Source organism: Ptychodera flava, unplaced genomic scaffold, assembly GCF_041260155.1.
Source record: "Ptychodera flava strain L36383 unplaced genomic scaffold, AS_Pfla_20210202 Scaffold_34__1_contigs__length_2629520_pilon, whole genome shotgun sequence".
NCBI classification, from domain to species: Eukaryota; Metazoa; Hemichordata; class Enteropneusta; family Ptychoderidae; genus Ptychodera; species Ptychodera flava.
The window spans coordinates 2283067-2303712 of record NW_027248356.1 but is presented as its reverse complement, the minus strand read 5'-3'; positions in this window follow the sequence as shown (position 1 = coordinate 2303712).

Here is a 20646-nt window from a genome sequence, read left to right as displayed (position 1 = left end):
TCCCATCATACCATATATGAAAGGTTTGGCACTTGTGGTTACTAAGTTGTGGACAAATATGTATATTTGAGGTCAAAGGTCACCAAGGTCACATGACATTTTGAAAAAAAAATTGTATTGCTAAGTTATCCCTATATACCAAAAATCAGACCTCTAGCTCTATTGGCTCGCTCAAATTAGATATGCACATAATTAATGAGGTACAATATGTGGCATCATAAAGTGTCCCATCACACCATACATGAAGGGTGTAGCACTTGTGGTTACTGAGTTATGGACAAATATGTATATTTGAGGTCCAAGATCACCAAGGTCACCTGACATTTTGTCAAAAAAATTGTATTGAAAAGTTATCCCTATATACCAAAAATCAGACCTCTAGCTCGATTGGCTTGCTCAAAATTAGATATGTGCATAATGAATGAGGTACAATATGTAGCGTCATAAGCTGTCCCATCATACCATACAATAAGAAGGTGTAGCACTTGTGGTTACTGAGTTATGGACAAATATGTATATTTGAGGTCAAAGGTCACCAAGGTTATGTGACAGTTTGTCAAAAAAATTGTATTGCTAATCATCCCTATATACCAAAAATCAGACCTCTAGCTCAATTGGCTTGCTTAAAATTAGATATGTGCATAATGAATGAGGTACAATATATGGCGTCATAAGCTGTCCCCATCATACCATATATGAAGGGTGTAGCACTTGTGGTTACTGAGTTATGGACAAATATATATATATATGAGGTCAAAGGTCACAAGGTCACGTGACATTTTGTCAAAATATCTGAAATATCTGCGTGAACGGATGGACTCACGGACGGACATGACCCAATCTATAAGCCCCTGGACTTCATCCATGGGGACTAAAAACTGTGTCACTGCATCCTTTTTGCAATATGAATACGATTTTATTTTTCTTGGCCTTAAACATGGGAGTCTATGGACTGCCTTATACATGGGAGTCTATGGACTGCCTTATACATGGGAGTCTATGGACTGCCTTATACATGGGAGTCTATGGAGACTGCCTTATACATGGGAGTCTATGGAGGTGAAAACTAAAAAGTCCTCTAACACGGCCAAATTTGATCGCATTGTGAAACAAATCGACGTGCATCTGTATGGGGTAGGGTACTATCCTTGTGCAAAGTTTGAAAGAAATTGACCTGGACATGTCTGAGATATCTGCGTGAACGGACGGACAGACGGACACACAGATGCACACACGCACACATGGACGGACATGACCAAACCTATAAGTCCCCCCGAACGGTGTCCATGGGGACTAAAAACTAACTACGCTCGGCTTACCCAAAGTTGCATAAAGTACCTTTCTGCTAGTATTTTACATGTTAAAGGTAGCATAAATATTGTAACAGTTGTGAATTTACTTTTAACCTGTTGAAGACCCTAATTACAATGATTCATGTAATGCATGTTTGTATGTCCTCAGGAAAATGTTCTCTTGGTTATCAACTATCAGATTGTTCATGATGATTGTAGCACAACTCAACTCATATACTTTGGCATATCTTTTGGCATTACTCCATTGTAGGAGGGTGTGTGTGCTTGTATGAACAAACTAAAAAACTAAATTTGAAAGATGACATCAACAATCCTTGTCATTAGACAAATTTGATGATAGTTTGTGCACTTCAAAAGTGGTTTCACAAAGTCTAGAAATATTTTTGGCTATGTGTAAATAGGACTTATAGTTTTTAATGATTATTCTTGGATATTTGAAAGAGATCTTTGATAATTAGTACTGTGGTACTGCATGGTAGGTAATGATTATTCTATAAAAATGAAATATCTCTACTTATATCCAAATTAAATTTTAACTTGACGTTTAACGTTTCCATTTTTATCCTCAGCATGGAATTGTATATGCACTGCATGTTATATGAGCATCACATGTTGTGCAGCTGAACTTGTACTACACACTAGAATACAACAAAATGTACAGTAATCAAATGATATTTTACAATAGATCCTTTGCATTCATTATAATTATTTACAAATATTTACTAAGCCTTGAGTTTTTATTGTTGTGCAAAGTCTAATTAAATTTTTACCAATTTTAGCATGAAAATCAGTTTGATTTGGCAAACAAACTGAAGTAGTGTATGTAAATTGCCCATTGTCAAAAAACTTACTTTCAATTGATATTATTGACACTTCAACGAAACAAAGTGGTGTTGTTGGTCATTTACCAAATCAAATTTGACAACAGCAGTAACAAGTGTGATTTTATATGAAAATACAAGTTTAAGTATAAATTTTAACTTTTACAGAAAATATCTTTAACATTGTCAGTTGTATTGTTGTAAAGGTATTACATATGTAAGAATTTTGATGTTTAGGGAACTCCATTCTAGTGTAAGAATTTTTATGTTTCATGGGACTCCATTGTAATAGTTCAGTTCAGTTTTGACTGACTGGTGGTATGTAAGTATTTTACACAAGAAAATAAAATCAGCTCTGCTTGTCTGAAATATTTGATCATGTCAGCTGGACATATGATAAGGTTGCCAACTCAAAAAAGTAAAATAATTTGCTGTTCAACTTTTGTTAAATGCCTTAACAGTTGGACAGATGTGCAAGGAACATATCTTTGATAGTCATGAATTGTACTTTTCCGAAAAATACAGTACTCAAAGCATTTGTTTACAGAATGTTAATTGCTTTGTATATGTGGCAGAAGAACATTATTAGTGTGAATAAATCTATTCTAAATGAGATTGCTGTTAAGTTTTAATGCTTTATTAGCAAATAATACAGAACAGTACACAAAACTATTTGACAAATATATATTTTCATCAAAAGAAGATATATATGTTGCCACCATATTTGGTCATGTGACCCGTCATGTGACCAAAATGTTACCATGGTAACATGAGTGCAAAGACAATTTTATGAGCTAACCAAAAATATATAGGTTTGTGGGGTAAAGTACAACTTTCCTCCAATAACTAAAGATCTACTGACATTGACTGTGTTTGGGTCAAATTCCCTGTTTGGCCTTGGTATATAGTAATACATTTTCAATGGTAGTGAACACGTTAACTTAAACAGCTAACACTGTCCTTCAGATGATTTCTAACATTCCATAATGGCTATAAGGGTATACAAAACATTCCGTACTTACCTAAAAATATTTTGTAAATGGCATCACATATTGCCAATGCACTGACATATAAAACCCCTCAATACTTAAAAACAAACACAAATACTTCTGCACTCCACATCAACACCCAGCCAACAGTCAAATAATTACTTAATCAAAGTACTATACTTGTGAACAATCACAAAAATCGCAATTTTCACATGTCACTTAATCACGCTACTATACATGTGGCTCTGATGGTTGCTACTTATTTCAGTAAAAAAAAACCACAACTTACGACCAAATGTTCCGCAATTCATCATACAACCCTATCGTTTATACACGGAATAGCTAACTGAGCAAATATGATATTTCCCCACTTTGATCTCGTTCTTGACATATTCTGCCGTATAGACACAAAATCAAGATGGTCCCAACACAGCACCAGCACAAAATACTCAACACTTTATATACGGCACATTTCAACGACTTACTGTCGACACCACTGAATGTAAAATACCCTGAAGGAAACAGATGTATTTCACGATACAAACATGCCACTCTCACTATCATTAACAAAGAACCATTACTTTGAACGCATTTTTTTTCACCGTCCATTTCAGCTGCCTTGCAATATACGCCATGTGACTGAACTCAAGCCGCCATATTGGAAGATCGCGAACCCATTTTAATGTTTCAAAATCTCCTTCGAAATCGAAAATTTCCGCTATATGATTACTGTCGAGTGTTGTACTAACTCCCAACACACATGCACACATGGTCTAAACCTCATGCATAACTTTCGCAAGGACTATAATTCGAATCAATCGGCAGTAACAAAAGCACATGTAAACATACTCACCTGAAGTTGGACTTCATCTGAAATATGTCGACTCGTTTTCAGATTTTCGAGAGATGTCTTCAGCCGATTTTTAAATATATGACGTGAATATCCTGCATATTTAGTGATACTTTACCGTAAGACTTGTTTAGTATGTTCAGATTTTTACTGAACAGCAACGTAAATAATGTTGGAACTTTAAAATCGGCTTCAGTTACCCGAATACAAAACGTGTAATCCTAAACTGATTCAGAACCCAGCGCCATTTATTTAATGAACGCACTGCATTAACAAATTGCGACCTCTTGGTGCGTCATCCTGGACTGAAATTTCCATTCTCGACCGTGGAGTGACATCAGTAGGTGAAACGCATCATACGAGCGCGATGAATAAGAGATCAGACGATACAGTAGAGCGAATGATACAGAAATTGCGTGGAAAAAGCAGAACTAAAAGTTATGTCATTTAGGTATATTGAAACTTAGAATATTGTTTTGGTGGTTGAAAAACCCGAACTTCTTTACAGTGCTGTGACACAAAAATGACTTTAAAAAAACCACAAGTACCCGGATGACCCACGGTCGAGAATAGTTAAACAAACACTCTCAGAACTAAGTTGTACCAAATGTAAATTACAGATCTGGTTTATGATTGACAGGCAAAAATATGAGGCTACAATTATACCTGTAATTGAACATGTTATGCACATATCCCACTCTATAAAAATAAAGGATAACTATCGCATTCAATTCCTTCGCCAAAATGTCACATAACCTTGATCACCTTTGACCTCAAAGGTTTTGGGCGACCTTTGAACTTGATTATATATATATATATATATATATATATATATATATATATATATATATATATATATATATATATATATAATATATATATATATATATATATATGGGCAAACACAGCTCAGGCCTGATCTTTGGGACATTGATACAATTTTTTTTTGCGAAAATGAACGTCTAAGATGACTTTCCAGCATCATTGTAACAAATTACAAGTGACTTATTAGGTAGACACTTATGTAATTCTTCTTTTGCTCTAATGTCGTGTCGAAACCCGGTCATCGCTGCTGCAGCTATATTTAGGGTTTCGACACCATGGGTGCGAAACCCTCTTGTAATCGTTCTGTTTTTATTAGGGTTTCGACACCATGGTGCGAAACCCTCTTGTAATCGTTCTGTTTTTTATTATTATTCTTCTTCTTCTTCTTCTTCTTCTTCTTCTTCTCCGCCTTTCTTTTGCAACTACCACGCGAACACCGTTGCACCTAGAGACTTCATATTTGGTACACAGGTACAACTCAGCAAAAGTAATTTTTTGTCACATGACCATAACAAAAGGTCACGTGACCTTTCGGCCATTTTGAAAATAAACTTTAAAATTGACCTCATTTGCATAAAAATTAACCAATCAAAATTCTGTCCTAAATTTTTGTAGACCATAGGGTTAGGCCCCTTCATGCCAAATATCAAGGTCACAGGTCTTGCCGATTTGAGAAGAAGATTTTTAAAGTATTATTTTTCATATTTTTCAGTGACCTCTGACCTCCCCTATAGATTTACAAATGCCCATTACAGGCTAGCCAATAGAGCTAGGAGTCTGGTTCTTTTTCGACGTAGACGATCATTGGCTGTTAATGTTCACCGAAATATTTTGGGTCAGGTCACGTGACCTGACCTCATTATTTATGCGCATATCTAATTCTAGGCTAACCAATAGGGCTAGAGATCCGAATTTTGGTACATAGGGACTACTATGGGATAGAAATCTATTGCAAATATGTCACGTGACCAGACCTCATTAATTATGCGCATATCTAATTCTAGGCTAACCAATAGGGCTAGAGATCCGAATTTTGGTACACAGGGACTACTATGGGATAGAAATCTATTGCAAATATGTCACGTGACCAGACCTCATTAATTATGCGCATATCTAATTCTAGGCTAACCAATAGGGCTAGAGATCCAAATTTTGGTACACAGGGACTACTATGGGATAGAAATCTATTGCAAATATGTCACGTGACCAGACCTCATTAATTATGCGCATATCTAATTCTGAGCCAGCCAATAGAGCTAGAGGTCTGATTTTTGGTATATAGGGATAACTTAGCATTACAATTTTTTTTGACAAAATGTCATGTGACCTCGATGACCTTTGACCTTGAATATACGTATATGTCCATAACTCAGTAACCACAAGTGGTACACCCTTCATTTTTGGTATGATGGGAGACCTTATGACATCACATCCTGTACCTCATTAATTATGCGCATATCTAATTTTGAGCCAGCCTATGTCACATGACCAGACCTCATTAATTATGCGCATATCTAATTCTGAGCCAGCCAATAGAGCTAGAGGTCTGATTTTTGGTATATAGGGATAACTTAGCATTACAATTTTTTTGACAAAATGTCATGTGACCTCGATGACCTTTGACCTTGAATATACGTATATGTCCATAACTCAGTAACCACAAGTGGTACACCCTTCATTTTTGGTATGATGGGAGACCTTATGACATCACATCCTGTACCTCATTAATTATGCGCATATCTAATTCTGAGCCAGCCAATAGAGCTAGAGGTCTGATTTTTGGTATATAGGGATAACTTAGCAGTACAATTTTTTTGACAAAATGTCATGTGACCTCGATGACCTTTGACCTTAAATATACATATATGGCCATAACTAAGTAACCCAAGTGCTACACCCTTCATATTTGGTATGATGGGAGACCTTATGACACCACATCCTGTACCTAATTAATTATGCGCATATCTAATTCTGAGCCAGCCAATAGAGCTAGAGGTCTGATTTTTGGTATATAGGGATAGCTTAGCAATAAAAAATTTTTGACAAAATGTCATGTGACCTCGATGACCTTTGACCTTAAATATACCTATATGTCCACAACTTGATAACCACAAGTGCTACAGACTTCATATGTGGTATGATGGGAGACCTAATGACACTGCATCCTGTACTTCATTAATTATGCGCCCAATCTAATTTTTCTTTTGCTCTTAATGCTGCTACTTGTGTCGAAACCCGGTCATCGCTGCTTGCAGCTATATTTATTATTATTATTCTTTTTCTTCTTCTTCTTCTTCCGTCCTCTAAATGCAACTGCCACGCGAACACTGTTGCACCTAGAGACTTCAAATTTGGCACATAGGTAAAACTCCTCACAAGTAATTTTTTGATCACATGACCATAACAATGGGTCACGTGACCTGGCAGCCATATTGAAATTAAACTTTCAACTTGGCTTAATTTGCATAAAAATAAACCAATCAAAATTCTGTCAGATATTTTTGTAGACCATAGGGCTAGGCTCCTTCATGCCAAATTTCAAGGTCATAGGCCCTGCCGATTTTGAGAAGAAGATTTTTAAAGTATTATTTTCCACATTTTTCAGTGACCTTTGACCTCCCCTATAGATTTACAAATGCCCATTACAGGCAAGACCGCATGCAATAGACCTTTTCCCGGTTATCCCACAATGCATTGCAGTGACTTTATCAAACATCGTATATAAGCTCAAAACAGTGAAAACATGCTGATTTGTGTTGTACAACGGATTGTTATAGAAGAATGACACAAATTTGCAATGCCAAATAATGCCCCGTGTATAATCTAACCATCAGCAACGAAAATATAGGTCAGGATGTACCCTGCCATAGAGTTCTATGAGTAACGTACCCTGCGTGTACCCTACGGCTAAAAAGTTCTATGCGTAACGTACGCTTTGTATACCTGGCGCGCACTGCATCATGGAACCGGTAAAAGAACTATAGAGCTAGGAGTCTGGTTCTTTTTCGACATAGACGATCATTGGCTGTTAATGTCACCGAAATATTTTGGGTCAGGTCACGTGACCTTGACCTCATTAATTATGCGCATTATCTAATTCTGAGCTAACCAATAGGGCTAGAGATCCGAATTTTGGTACACATGGAGTACTATGGGATAGAAATCTATTGCAAATATGTCACGTGAACAAGACCTCATTAATTATGCGCATATCTAATTCTAGGCTAACCAATAGGGCTAGAGATCCGAATTTTGGTACACAGGGACTACTATGGGATAGAAATCTATTGCAAATATGTCATGTGACCAGACCTCATTAATTTTGTGCATATCTAATTCTAGGCTAACCAATAGGGCTAGAGATCCGAATTTTGGTACACAGGGACTACTATGGGATAGAAATCTATTGCAAATATGTCACGTGACCAGACGTCATTATGTGCATATCTAATTCTTGGCTAACCAATAGGGTTAGAGATTCGAATTTTGTACACAGGGACTACTATGGGATAGAAATCTATTGCAAATATGTCACGTGACCAGACCTCATTAATTATGCGCATATCTAATTCTAGGCTAACCAATAGGGCTAGAGATCCAAATTTTGGTACACAGGGACTACTATGGGATAGAAATCTATTGCAAATATGTCACGTGACCAGACCTCATTAATTATGCGCATATCTAATTCTAGGCTAACCAATAGTGCTAGAGATCCGAATTTTGGTACACAGGGACTACTATGGGATAGAAATCAATTGCCAATATGTCACGTGACCATGACCTCATTAATTATGCACATATCTAATTCTAGGCTAACCAATAGGGCTAGAGATCCGAATTTTGGTACACAGGGACTACTATGGGATAGAAATCTATTGCAAATATGCAAGTGACCATATTCATTAATTATGCGCATATCTAATTCTAGGCTAACCAATAGGGCTAGAGATCCGAATTTTGGTACACAGGGACTACTGCGGGATAGGAATATATTGTCAATATGTCACGTGACCAGACCTCATTAAGTATGCACATATCTAATTCTAGGCTCACCAATAGGACTAGAGATCCGAATTTTGGTACACAGATAGTAGTTTGGGATAGAAATCAATTGTCAATATGTCACATGACCAGACTCATTAATTATGTGCATATCTAATTCTGAGCTAACCAATAGGGCTAGAAAACCGAATTTTGGTACACAGGGTGTACTATGGGATAGAAATCTAATGTCAATATGTCACATGACAAGACCTCATTAATTATGCACATATCTAATTCTAGGCTAACCAATAGGGCTAGAGATCCGAATTTTGGTACACAGGGACTACTATGGGATAGAAATCTATTGCAAATATGCAACGTGACCAAACCTCATTAATTATGCGCATATCTAATTCTAGGCTAACCAATAGGGCTAGAGATCCGAATTTTGGTACACAGGGACTACTATGGGATAGAAATCTATTGCAAATATGTCACGTGACCAGACCTCATTAAGTATGCACATATCTAATTCTAGGCTCACCAATAGGACTAGAGATCCGAATTTTGGTACACAGATAGTAGTTTGGGATAGAAATCAATTGTCAATATGTCACATGACCAGACTCATTAATTATGTGCATATCTAATTCTGAGCTAACCAATAGGGCTAGAAAACCGAATTTTGGTACACATCGACTACTATGGGATAGAAATCTATTGTCAATATGTCACGTGACCAGACCTCATTAATTATGCACATATCTAATTCTAGGCTAACCAATAGGGCTAGAGATCCGAATTTTGGTACACAGGGACTACTATGGGATAGAAATCTATTGCAAATATGCAAGTGACCATATCTCATTAATTATGCACATATCTAATTCTAGGCTAACCAATAGGGCTAGAGATCCGAATTTTGGTACACAGGGAGTACTATGGGATAGAAATCAATTGTCAATATGTCACATGACAAGACCTCATTAATTATGCACATATCTAATTCTAGGCTAAGGTGATAGAGCCAGAGGTCTGATTTTTGGTATAAAGGGATAACTATGATATTGAATTCTTTTAACAAAATGTCACATCAACTCGACTACTTTTGACCTCGATTTCACAAATACTACCATAGCCTCCCATCTTTTTGCATATGTATTTCTCTATTGCCCCTGTTGACCGAGATGTCTCGAAACCCGGTGGTTGCTGCTTTGCAGCTATATTTATGAATGAAACTAAAATCATAAACTATCACAGTAAACAAAGCGCAACAAGAAACTTTTAACATTTGCCATGTAACGTTCATTCGATCTCGATTTTACTCGTGTCTTATGAAAACACTTCATTGTGGCCGTGGCTCCTATCGAGCTGTCGACGAAGTGGCACAAGCTTCTGAAAACCGCGTTTGCCGTACGTTGCTACAGTAAACATTCTCGCTTTAGTACAGCCTACCGCAGAAGTTCAACAGCAATACAACACTTTGCCGATGCTAAGAATGTAACCCATCACCTGACAGGATGATGTTTTGATTTTGATAAATCATATGGATTCTTTTTTTTTTTTTTTTTTTTTTTCTTCAAAATAACATATTCTTTATTTCTCCATCAATTTAAATATAACATATCACTCTTACATTTCATTTGCATCTTTATACAGTCGTAATAAACTTTTCTATTGTTTCATCTCTATTAATATAATTAATGCATGTCAATTCTTCTATCAAAAACTTCCACATACATTCTTGATTTACAATCCGTGCTTTATATACAGCAAATAGTGCAATCATTAACATTGTATTGATCGTTTTAAAGCATTCATATTCTTGCAAATAACCAATGATTATGTTTTTCCATGTAATATTGATATTTATATTGCAAATTTTATTCACTATTTTAGTAAATCTTTCCCAAAAGGGTTTAACGAATGGTTTACAATCAAAAAGAAAATGCTTTGAATTTTCAACACATTTACACACTTTGCAGTCTGATGAATCAATAATTTTCCATCTGTAAAGATTTAACCCGTGTGGAATTTTATCATACATCAAAAAATAATTAAACTGTGCAATTTTTTTAATATTCATGTTTTTAACTCGTCTTATCCAAGTAAAATTCCAGTTACATTTTTCTTTTAATTCATTTTCCCACTTTGTGGGAGCATATGATTTCATTACCTTACTCTGTAGAAAATTCCAGTAGAAATCTTTACATGTAAATTGGAAAACATCCTTGACTTTTCGCTGATGATTTTTCATTCGAGGGACACCTGTGTTTCGATTTACTGAAATTTTCTGTGCCACTGGTCTCATACAGTTCAGCCAATCTTTTGGCAATGCATTCTTTACAGACAAGTATTGTATTACCCACTCTCTCTTGTTTTGTAACTTTTCCAGCAAATAATCAAGTTTAATAAATTGACCATTGTGAAATAAATCTGCGACATAGATAAACCCCGAATCAATCCATTCAGTAAAAAAGAGGCTCCCATTATTATCTTTTATGAATCGATTTCCCCATATAATTTCCTCCCCAACCTTGCATGGATTTAAAGTGGCTTGTTTGTCATTCATTAGAGTTTCGTACCAAACTTTTAAAAGATTCTTATAAAAATCAGGCATTTGTTTTGTAATCGAACGAAGAATTCTATTGTCTAAATTATATCGAAAAATGTATTTACTGCCGCCAAAAGGTTCAAAGTAATATTCTGCCACTGATTTCCAGGTATCATTGTCACTATTTAGAAATCTCCCAACCCATCTACATTTCAACGCTTTTATCATACATTCAACATCAATCATTTCTATGCCTCCCTTTTCAAATTTATTTATGACGATCCATCGATTAACTTTTCCCTTTTTTTCTCCCCATAAAAATTTATAAAACAAACTATTGAGACGTGATATTACATACATAGGTACATCTATCATGGACGCAGCGTACATTATTTTGGACATGGCAAGACATTTAAGTATTAATATTTTACCAAAAATTGTTAAATACCTCTTTTTCCAAGTGTTAAGTAATGCTGCTATTTTTTCCAATTTATTATCCCAATTCATCTGCTTTACCTCCTCCGAGTTGTAACCGAAATATATACCTAAAGCTTTAATAGGATGATTTGGCCATGGAATTAATCCAAGATCCCGTTTCTTCCATTGGCCAAATTTAAGACCTTCTGTTTTTTCTCTATTTAATTTCAGGCCTGCGTATTTCCCATATTCATCGATTAGATTAAGAACTCTTGCTAATGACTTATCTTTAGTAATATATACTTGCATGTCATCAGCTAATTGGGTGATTTTGATACGACGCTTGTTCACTGTAAAACCTTCTATTTCTTTATCATTTCTTACAGCTTGCGCTAATATTTCCACAACTATCAAAAATAACAAAGCTGACAGGGGACACCCTTGCCGGATGCCCCTCTGTAGATTGAATGCTTGTGTTATCCAACCATTGCTAATTATGTGACTGATACACTGTGAATATATTGTTTTGATCCATGTGATAAAAGATACACCAAAACCAAACTTTTCTAATGCCAGAAACATGAAATTGTGTTCGACTGTATCAAAGGCTTTGCAAAAGTCTAAAAATACAATTGCTCCACCTTTTTTCTTCTTTTCTGCAAATTCGATAACATCTTCAATTAAACGCACATTTTGACCACTGAAGCGTCCTTTCAGATAGCCCACTTGGTCATTGTTGATAATTTTTGGTAAGACAAACTTAAGCCTGTTTGCCAGCACACATGATAGAATTTTGTAATCGTGGTTTAGAAGAGAAATTGGTCGCCAGTTTTTCAGGATGAATCTAGAGTCTTTCTTGTGAATGAGAGTGATAAGACCCGTGTTTTGTGAAACTGAAAGTTTCCTTTCATCAAACCCTTCATTGAATGTAGAGACGATAACAGATTTTAAAGAATTCCAAAATTTTCTATAGAATTCTACTGGGATACCATCCATACCTGGTGTTTTGTTTGTTTTCATTTGCCAAATCGCTTTGCAACATTCATTTTCAGTAATCATTCCTTCGCAGGATTTTGCCGCCCTACCGCTTATCTTGCAATCTATATTTATATTTTCAAAATACTCCCTGATTGTTACATCGTCTACTTTTTGAGATTTATATAGATTTTCATAGAAGGAAACTTGGGCTTTCAAAATATCTTCTTGATTTGTTATAGTTTTATCATCTACAATTAATTTATTGATTTGTTTTTCTCTGTATCTTTTCTTTTTAAGTCCCAGAAAATATATATTATTCCTTTCCCCTTTTTCATACCATTGAACTCTCGATCTGATTTGTATGCCTCTAAGTTTGTTCACATACAGCTCTTCCAGCTCTCTCTTTTTTTCTTCATACAATTTTAACACATTTTCGTTATTACTACCAAGTTTATTTTCCAAATCAATTATTTGCTATTGTAGACAATCCTGTTTCAATTTTCGTTTTCTTGCTTTTTGTTTCGAATAATTGATGCTTTCTTCTTTTATTTTAATTTTCATCATATCCCATAATTTCTTTTTATTGCAAGTGTGTTGAAAATTTTTCATTACATCATTTATTGTGTGTTTTATCAAGTTGTTATAGTCTTCATCTTCTAATAAACTTACATTTAGTTTCCAATACCCAGGTCCTATACAAACGCTCTTCAAAGCTATCTTTAGTGAAATAGCATTATGATCAGTTATAATTGCTGGACGTATATCAGTGGAGACAACATAGGAAATGAGATGATTTGAGATTAACCAAAGATCTAATCTACTGGCTATACCTAGCGTCTTTTGTCTCCATGTAAATTGCCGCTTGTTCGGATTGAACTCCCTCCATACATCACACAGTTTAAGACTCTTTATTATTTTACATAGTTTCTTTGGTTGTTCCTTGTGACATTTTGTTTCCTTCTTATCAAGTTCTGGATTAATAATTGCATTAAAGTCACCACCCATTATGATAGAGCCTTCCAAATTTACATGCTTCTCAATCCAAGATTTTATGGTTGTGAAAAATTGTTCTCTTTCTTTATAATGATTTGGGGCATATACATTTATTATCGTTATAAGTTCATCTCTTACTTTCATATTTATTAAAATTTTTCTACCATCAAAACTTGACTTTACGTCGGTTACTTCACATTCTATTTTATCATTTATGAGTATGGCGACACCTCTGCTGTGATTTGTGCCAAACGAGGTGTAAATATGTCCCGACCATTCTGAATGAATATTTTCCATGATGTCAAGATCCCAGTAGGTTTCTTGTAGGAATATAAAAACAGCCTTTTGATCTTTCAACCATTGAAAAATTTGTTTTCGTTTTTCAGAACCTCGTAAACCTCTGCAATTCACAGAGAGAAAATGCCAATTATAATAAGACATTAACAAAAATTAGATGTAATTAAAGGGAAAAAAACCTAGAAAAATTCACTTTCTTCTCCGTCCAGAGGTCTTCTTTCTTTTCTTCACTTCTCTCGTTTGTTTGGTCGCGCGGTTTCTGTCGCTGCGGCTATCTTTAACTGTAGGTGACGGTTCTTCTTCTACCTCAGACAGGTCTGCATCTGTCAGCAGTGTAGATGAAGATAGCTCTGTCGACGTACTTGCATGTTTCCGCTTTGCGTCATATGCTTTCGGTGTGACTTGTGCGTGCGCTGCTGAGGTCCCGGCAACAAAGCTGGTAATTTTTGCCTGAACAGTCCGGGTAGCGCTGTCACAATGTCCCGCAGTAAGTCCCTGACGATTGGTTTCATCCTCCTTCGCCGAATCCTGCTCAGAGTTGATATCACTTGTGATACTTCCATCAAGGTCTGCCTGGCCTTGTAACTCACTCTGTGGACTAACACCATGTTGATTGGGATGTGTTTCCTGGCTGTTAAACTGGCATTGTGCTCTTGTATGCCCACTTTGCTTACACTGTCTGCATACAATGTCATTTCGGCAGTCCTGTTTCATATGACCTTGTCGGAGACAGTTAAAACAGTATGGAGTGGTAGAAGGTTCTGTAGCGCCTCTTACTTGCTGTCTTTCCCTGTACAGTAGCAGTACTATGAAACCGCCCATCTTGACTTGCCACTCGGAGGGAATTAATTTTTTCAACTTCTCCACGTAAACGTATCGATCACCATTGTCTATCGCTGTCAGCTTGCCATCTATTCGCCACTTTCCTCTTACAATAGATTTTACTCGTAAGTCTAGTTCGGAGAACTTCTGTCGGATCACAGAGTCGTCTACCGATAGTGGCAAATTTCTGACAACTATTCTGTCCGATGAGTCTCGCCTTGATGTTATGTAGGGGTTTTCATCGTACAGTGTAACTCTTTTGCCTCTTAGATTGATTCCACCTGTTAGAAGAATTATCCGATCTGCATGGTCATTTACATAAAGTCTCCAAAGCCCTCTTATTCGCTGAATTCCGGTGATTCCACTGGGATCAATTGCCTCAGCCATAGCTTTGAACAATTCCGGTCCAGATAATATTGGAGAACTATTGTCATTGCGGATGATGTCATAGTGTTTGAGAAAGACTGGTTTCACACTTTCATTATCACTTCTTTTATGAGTGCTCACCACATCTGCATAAGTTTCTGATGAATAATTCTGACTTGCCGCCGTAGCCATTGTAAAACTCCACACAACTTTGAAAGTTACCTTCAGATATCTTCAATCTCGTATTTTCGTCGTTTACGTCGACTTCAAAGGACTCTCCTTCTCAGTCTAGCTTCAGTAGCTTTAACACTAGTGGCCTACCACACAAAGAGTCAACAAAGTGTGGTAAAACGCACGAGAAAAACGGAGAAAAACAAGAGCGAAACGATCACACTGTCCCGTAGTACAGCCTCGTTTTCGTCTCTCAATAGCATCATATTGGATTCTTGTTCGGAGATAAATATGTCGATTTTAAAGCGATGACTCGGCTGTTTACGGCTTGTGACGAGCTAGCACAGTGGTAGTACCAAAACGCAGGGAGCAGACGACAGTGAACGCTCTCGTTTTCCCCAGTGAAAAAAAACCCACAAATTTTCACAACCATCGCCTATGAAAAGCTTTGACGTTTTCGCTATGTATTACCTTTACCCGCATTTTCCAGTAAATTCCCTTTGTGGGGCCACATCAAATTTTCATGAACACGAAGAATGCTTACAAAAGCTTTAGTGGAAGTGCCGACCATATACCCCTACTTCTGACGTCAGAAGTATGGGGGTATACAGAAAACTGGGTATATAAATATATATATATATATATATATATATATATATATATATATATTATATATATATATGTTTCAATCTTATACATGATATTACTAGTGTTGTATATATTACACGTTTACACGTTACGTGGTTTTTCAGCAATTTATGCCAAACACAATCGAAAGCTTTCTTGAAATCAATAAAACGAATAGACATCTTATTGGAATCTTTGATACTTGTTCCTTTATCTTCGACCTTCCGTCATTATAAAGTAATAGTATTTATTTATTTTACAGTTAGTTAGTTAGTTAAGTTTATTATAGTGACATGAGATACAAGTGGTTCAAAAAGAATACAATTCAGCATAAGGTTAACACCTCCCAGCCCAATGGGCTTATATGTCACTTTTAAGACAATTCAAAATATAGGTCACGAGGGCATTGTAAGCGGAAAACAATACGCTTTCAAACATTCACATATAAACGCTCTTTTCTCCTTGTAAATGCATGTTCAATAAACTTAGATATTCCCCTAACGTTTCTAGACATCAAAAATTTACATTTCTCAGTATCTGATGTCAAAGTTTGATAATCAGTATTTGAATTTTTTTATTTGTATTTATTTTACAATTGTTGTTAGTATAATAAGTTTTCATATGTTCAACACTTTATCCTAAAATCAAATTTTTTGTCAGGTATTACGTTATTTCTATTAAGGTAGAACATGCCTCGGGGACAGATAGTCGGACTCTCAAATTCTTTTCTGATATATTAATAGTTGGGATGGTCATTTTAAAGCTTTTGGAGAAAGATCCAAAATTTCATTTTCAAAATAGAGTTAACACATGGATGGCGGCCATTTTGAATTTCAAATATGGCAAAATGTGAATTTGTTTCTCCAGTTCCAAACTTTACACGTTGACCCCCAGTTTCTATTTTTGATTTGAGTGGTAAAGTTTCATCCAGGGAAGTTTGAGCAAAAGTTTAAGTCTTTCACTTCGAGGAATTTAAGATTCTGGTAAATACCTTTCCAAAGTAACTTAAGGTAGCATGTGCCTCGCGATTCTTTTCTCGTTAACCACTTGTGGGGGCTAATTTTAGGCTCTTGGTGTAAGAAATATTTTCACTGTCTTAGGTTTTCGAAAATCCGTACTTGTATTTTTCCATACAAATTAACACAGGGGAGGCTATCATTTGGACAATATCTATCACGAAACTTTGCATGTTGCCCAACATTTTTATTCTTGATTTGGTAAAAGAATGGTTAATAGTGACATGCTTTTCCTGGGTGGTCACAGTTGACAAAGTACCACTTTTGTACCATGTTTACCTAGGTAACTTGGCAAATGTGGTATAAAGGTGGTAATTTGTCAACTGTGACCACCCAGGTAAAGTATATGACAAATTTGACTTTTCGTACAGTGATTGATGAAAGATTGAGTACAATTTCAAGTCCTTTACTTCCAAGGAGCATAGTACAGTAATCAGACGACATTCTCATGCAGTTCTCAACACAGAATGCAAGTTTTGAAGATGCTAACATCAATATTTGAAATTAAGATGACCGCAATAATGATAGTCCGAGTTTATCACTAGCAAGAACTGCCATTATGAAATAATTACACATCCTCAGTGTCTTGATAAAATGGCGTGAGGACAAGGTCTTTCGAAGTCCTCAGGCAACCTAACGTTCTGCCAGGTCGTATTGCTTCAAAACCGGTACGGGATGGAGCATTTCATATTTGGCGGGGGTCTTTGCAAGATTGCCCTTATAACATTATTTTTTCTCCTCCCTGCCTCACCTGATATTTTCTAATGCTGTGTGAATCCTTCCTGATTCACAGGAATCTTTCTTTCCCCTGCATATGCCAGCAGAAATGCCAATATTCGTTGTTTACCTAGCGAAGATACTTTCCTTCATATGACATGACAGAACGGAATAAGGAAAGAGAGTCAAACAGCACAGGTTTTACATTGAACTATTTGCACACAGCATCTACTTTAGAATGCTGTAAAGTTCGTAAGGAAAAGGAAGTATCCCTTACAGCAGCAAAATTACTGATTGAAACAAAAAGGAAGAGACATCGAGGTCTCAATTTGTAAGAAAACCACTTACCAGTGTCAGTGGTTAAGTTTTTTGGGGGTAATTTCTAGGTAATTGGCCAAAAGCATATGGCGCAAACCGACTAAGGATTGGAAAGTTGTAAATACAAAGGGTTAGAGGAATGCTGAAATTACACAATTAACCCTAACCCAATATATATATATATATATATATATATATATATATATATATATATATATATATATATATATATATATATATATATATATATTATATATATATATATATATATGCGGCTGTCCTTTCACGAGCGACCTGCCGCCGAATACCCCGCAGCACTCGTGCAAATACCGCTAGTACGGCGCGCTTGTACCCACAGGCCATAGAGTTCTGCCATACAACACAACAGCTTGAATTTCAAAATGAGTGAAGATGTTCTCTGTGGTAATGTACATGTACAATCAAACAATCTGTTTCCACAAAAATTAGCCGGTGAATACTTAACCTTCATTAATTAGGTTATGCAATGTGTTGACATCAGCATTCCTGACCGGCTTACATCATATTTTCAGAACGATTCGTAAAGCAGTTCCTGGTCAGCGTTAATTCAACACTTCTGTAACGTATTAAGGTAATATGCGCCTCGCTAGTATAAGACTTAAACTATTGCTCAAAACATTCCTCAATGAATCTTTCAACTGTTCTCTTTCCAAATCAAGAATAAAAGAACATTTGGGGGTCATCGCGCAAAGTCTGGTACAAGAGAAATAAATTACCCAACATTTACCAATAATTGACATGCAAAGTGGGCGCCACCCTTTGTTAACTATTTGGATTTTCTGCAGCTAAGCGGATAAAATACTCTCCTAATACTGGAATGAACACTCAATGCGAACCAAGCGCTTTAAAATGAGCCCCTCGAGTGGTAGATCAGAAATAAAAGTTTAAAAGTTTGAGAGTCTGAATGTTCGTCTCCGAGAAGCATTCGTTCTACCTTTAGGTAAAAGTTTGCCTGCATTTATTTACGGTTACTGAAGATGAAACCAATATTTCTTTGCGTTCACTTCATCTGATGAGTGATGTTAATGACTCGATTAGATAAACAAGGCACATTACTTCAAAATTTAGGCATGTGAAACCTTGTAGAAATAATCAGGTGGTGAGGTAAGACTTTCTTTAATGTTAAGGCACGGTCCCCAAACACTGATGAAGCATTGTAGATTGAAGTGTCATAGTGTCGATAGTGAGGTTTGAAATTTACCTCAGAAACGTAGTTAAGCACATCTGTCTCTATCTGGTACCATCCCCTGGATTAAAGGTCAGTGATCTTAACGGTACATTGGCATTTCAATAAGCTGCTGTCTAGCAGAACTCCTCGCATGGAACAAATAACAGCAATGAGAGCACGTGACTTAAATCACGCGATGGTTAAATTCGGTAATAACAGCTACTGTACTGTATCCCTAGTATGGGTCAAAAGTGTAAAAACCCAAAGCTACTATTATAAATCACACTTCAGAATGTGTAACTTGTAGTTGGTTTATCTGGTACAGATTTTCAAAACCTCCAACCAATCAGCATCAGTGACAAAACGCCTTGCCGTAATGACACGCCAGTTTGCATCACGTGATCTGTCATACACTTATATATTGCATTATAGGGACAGACAGGTAGTCCAGGTTAGCAGACCAGTTTGACGTTACGAACACAACCATGTCTGTACTCAACAGGTGTCTGGTTTCTCTGTGTAGAAACCAAAGTAGATTTCTTCCAATCGGTGTGATGAAAATGACGTCATCATCGAAAGTAACGGCCAGAAAACTGGAAGGCAAAGTTGCCGTGGTAACGGGCTCTACCGATGGGTAAGCAAATTGTTTTCATTTCTTGATCGGATTTTTGGTGATCAAACAAAACTTATTCCATATAACTTATGATTGACTTGCTACACAAGCCAGTTGAAAAAAAATCTGTACAAAAAAGGGGGCAAATGCGTTGGTCAGCTCATTGCTTCGTCCAATGAGGTGCAAGCTGCTATTGGTAATAACTAGATACAAATTATATTCAAGTAAACAAAATATTAAATTGTCACTCGGTAGGTGGACATTCATGGTACCTCCAGCTAATGGTGAAAAACTGTTACTATTACTCTCAAGTTTGGTGTAAAAATGGAAAGCACGTGGAAACCCTAGTGTTGGGAGCAGACTATAGTTATGCTCATCGAGGGTTTAATCCTTTGAGCGCCGAAGTCAAGTTTTGTCACCCTTATAAAATATACCTAAGTCAATAGTTGTCAGATTTCTTGCCAAAACTTTGATAAAAACTATCCAAAATTATCAGAAAAATTGCAGAGAAGTTCATAAAAATTGGTAAAATGTTGCACTAGAATTTTAATTGGGAAAATACATCACTCAAAAGGTGAATTACTTGCACCGTCGGGTAGCTGTCGACTATTATCTTAGCAATTAATAATACATATAAGGGATCATCGTACAAAGGTTGGTACCAGAGACAGAAATCACCTAAACCGATATTTGAAATTCAAAATGGCCGATATCCCTGTGTTAACTCTATGGGCAAAATGAAATTTTCAATTTTCGGAAAACTAA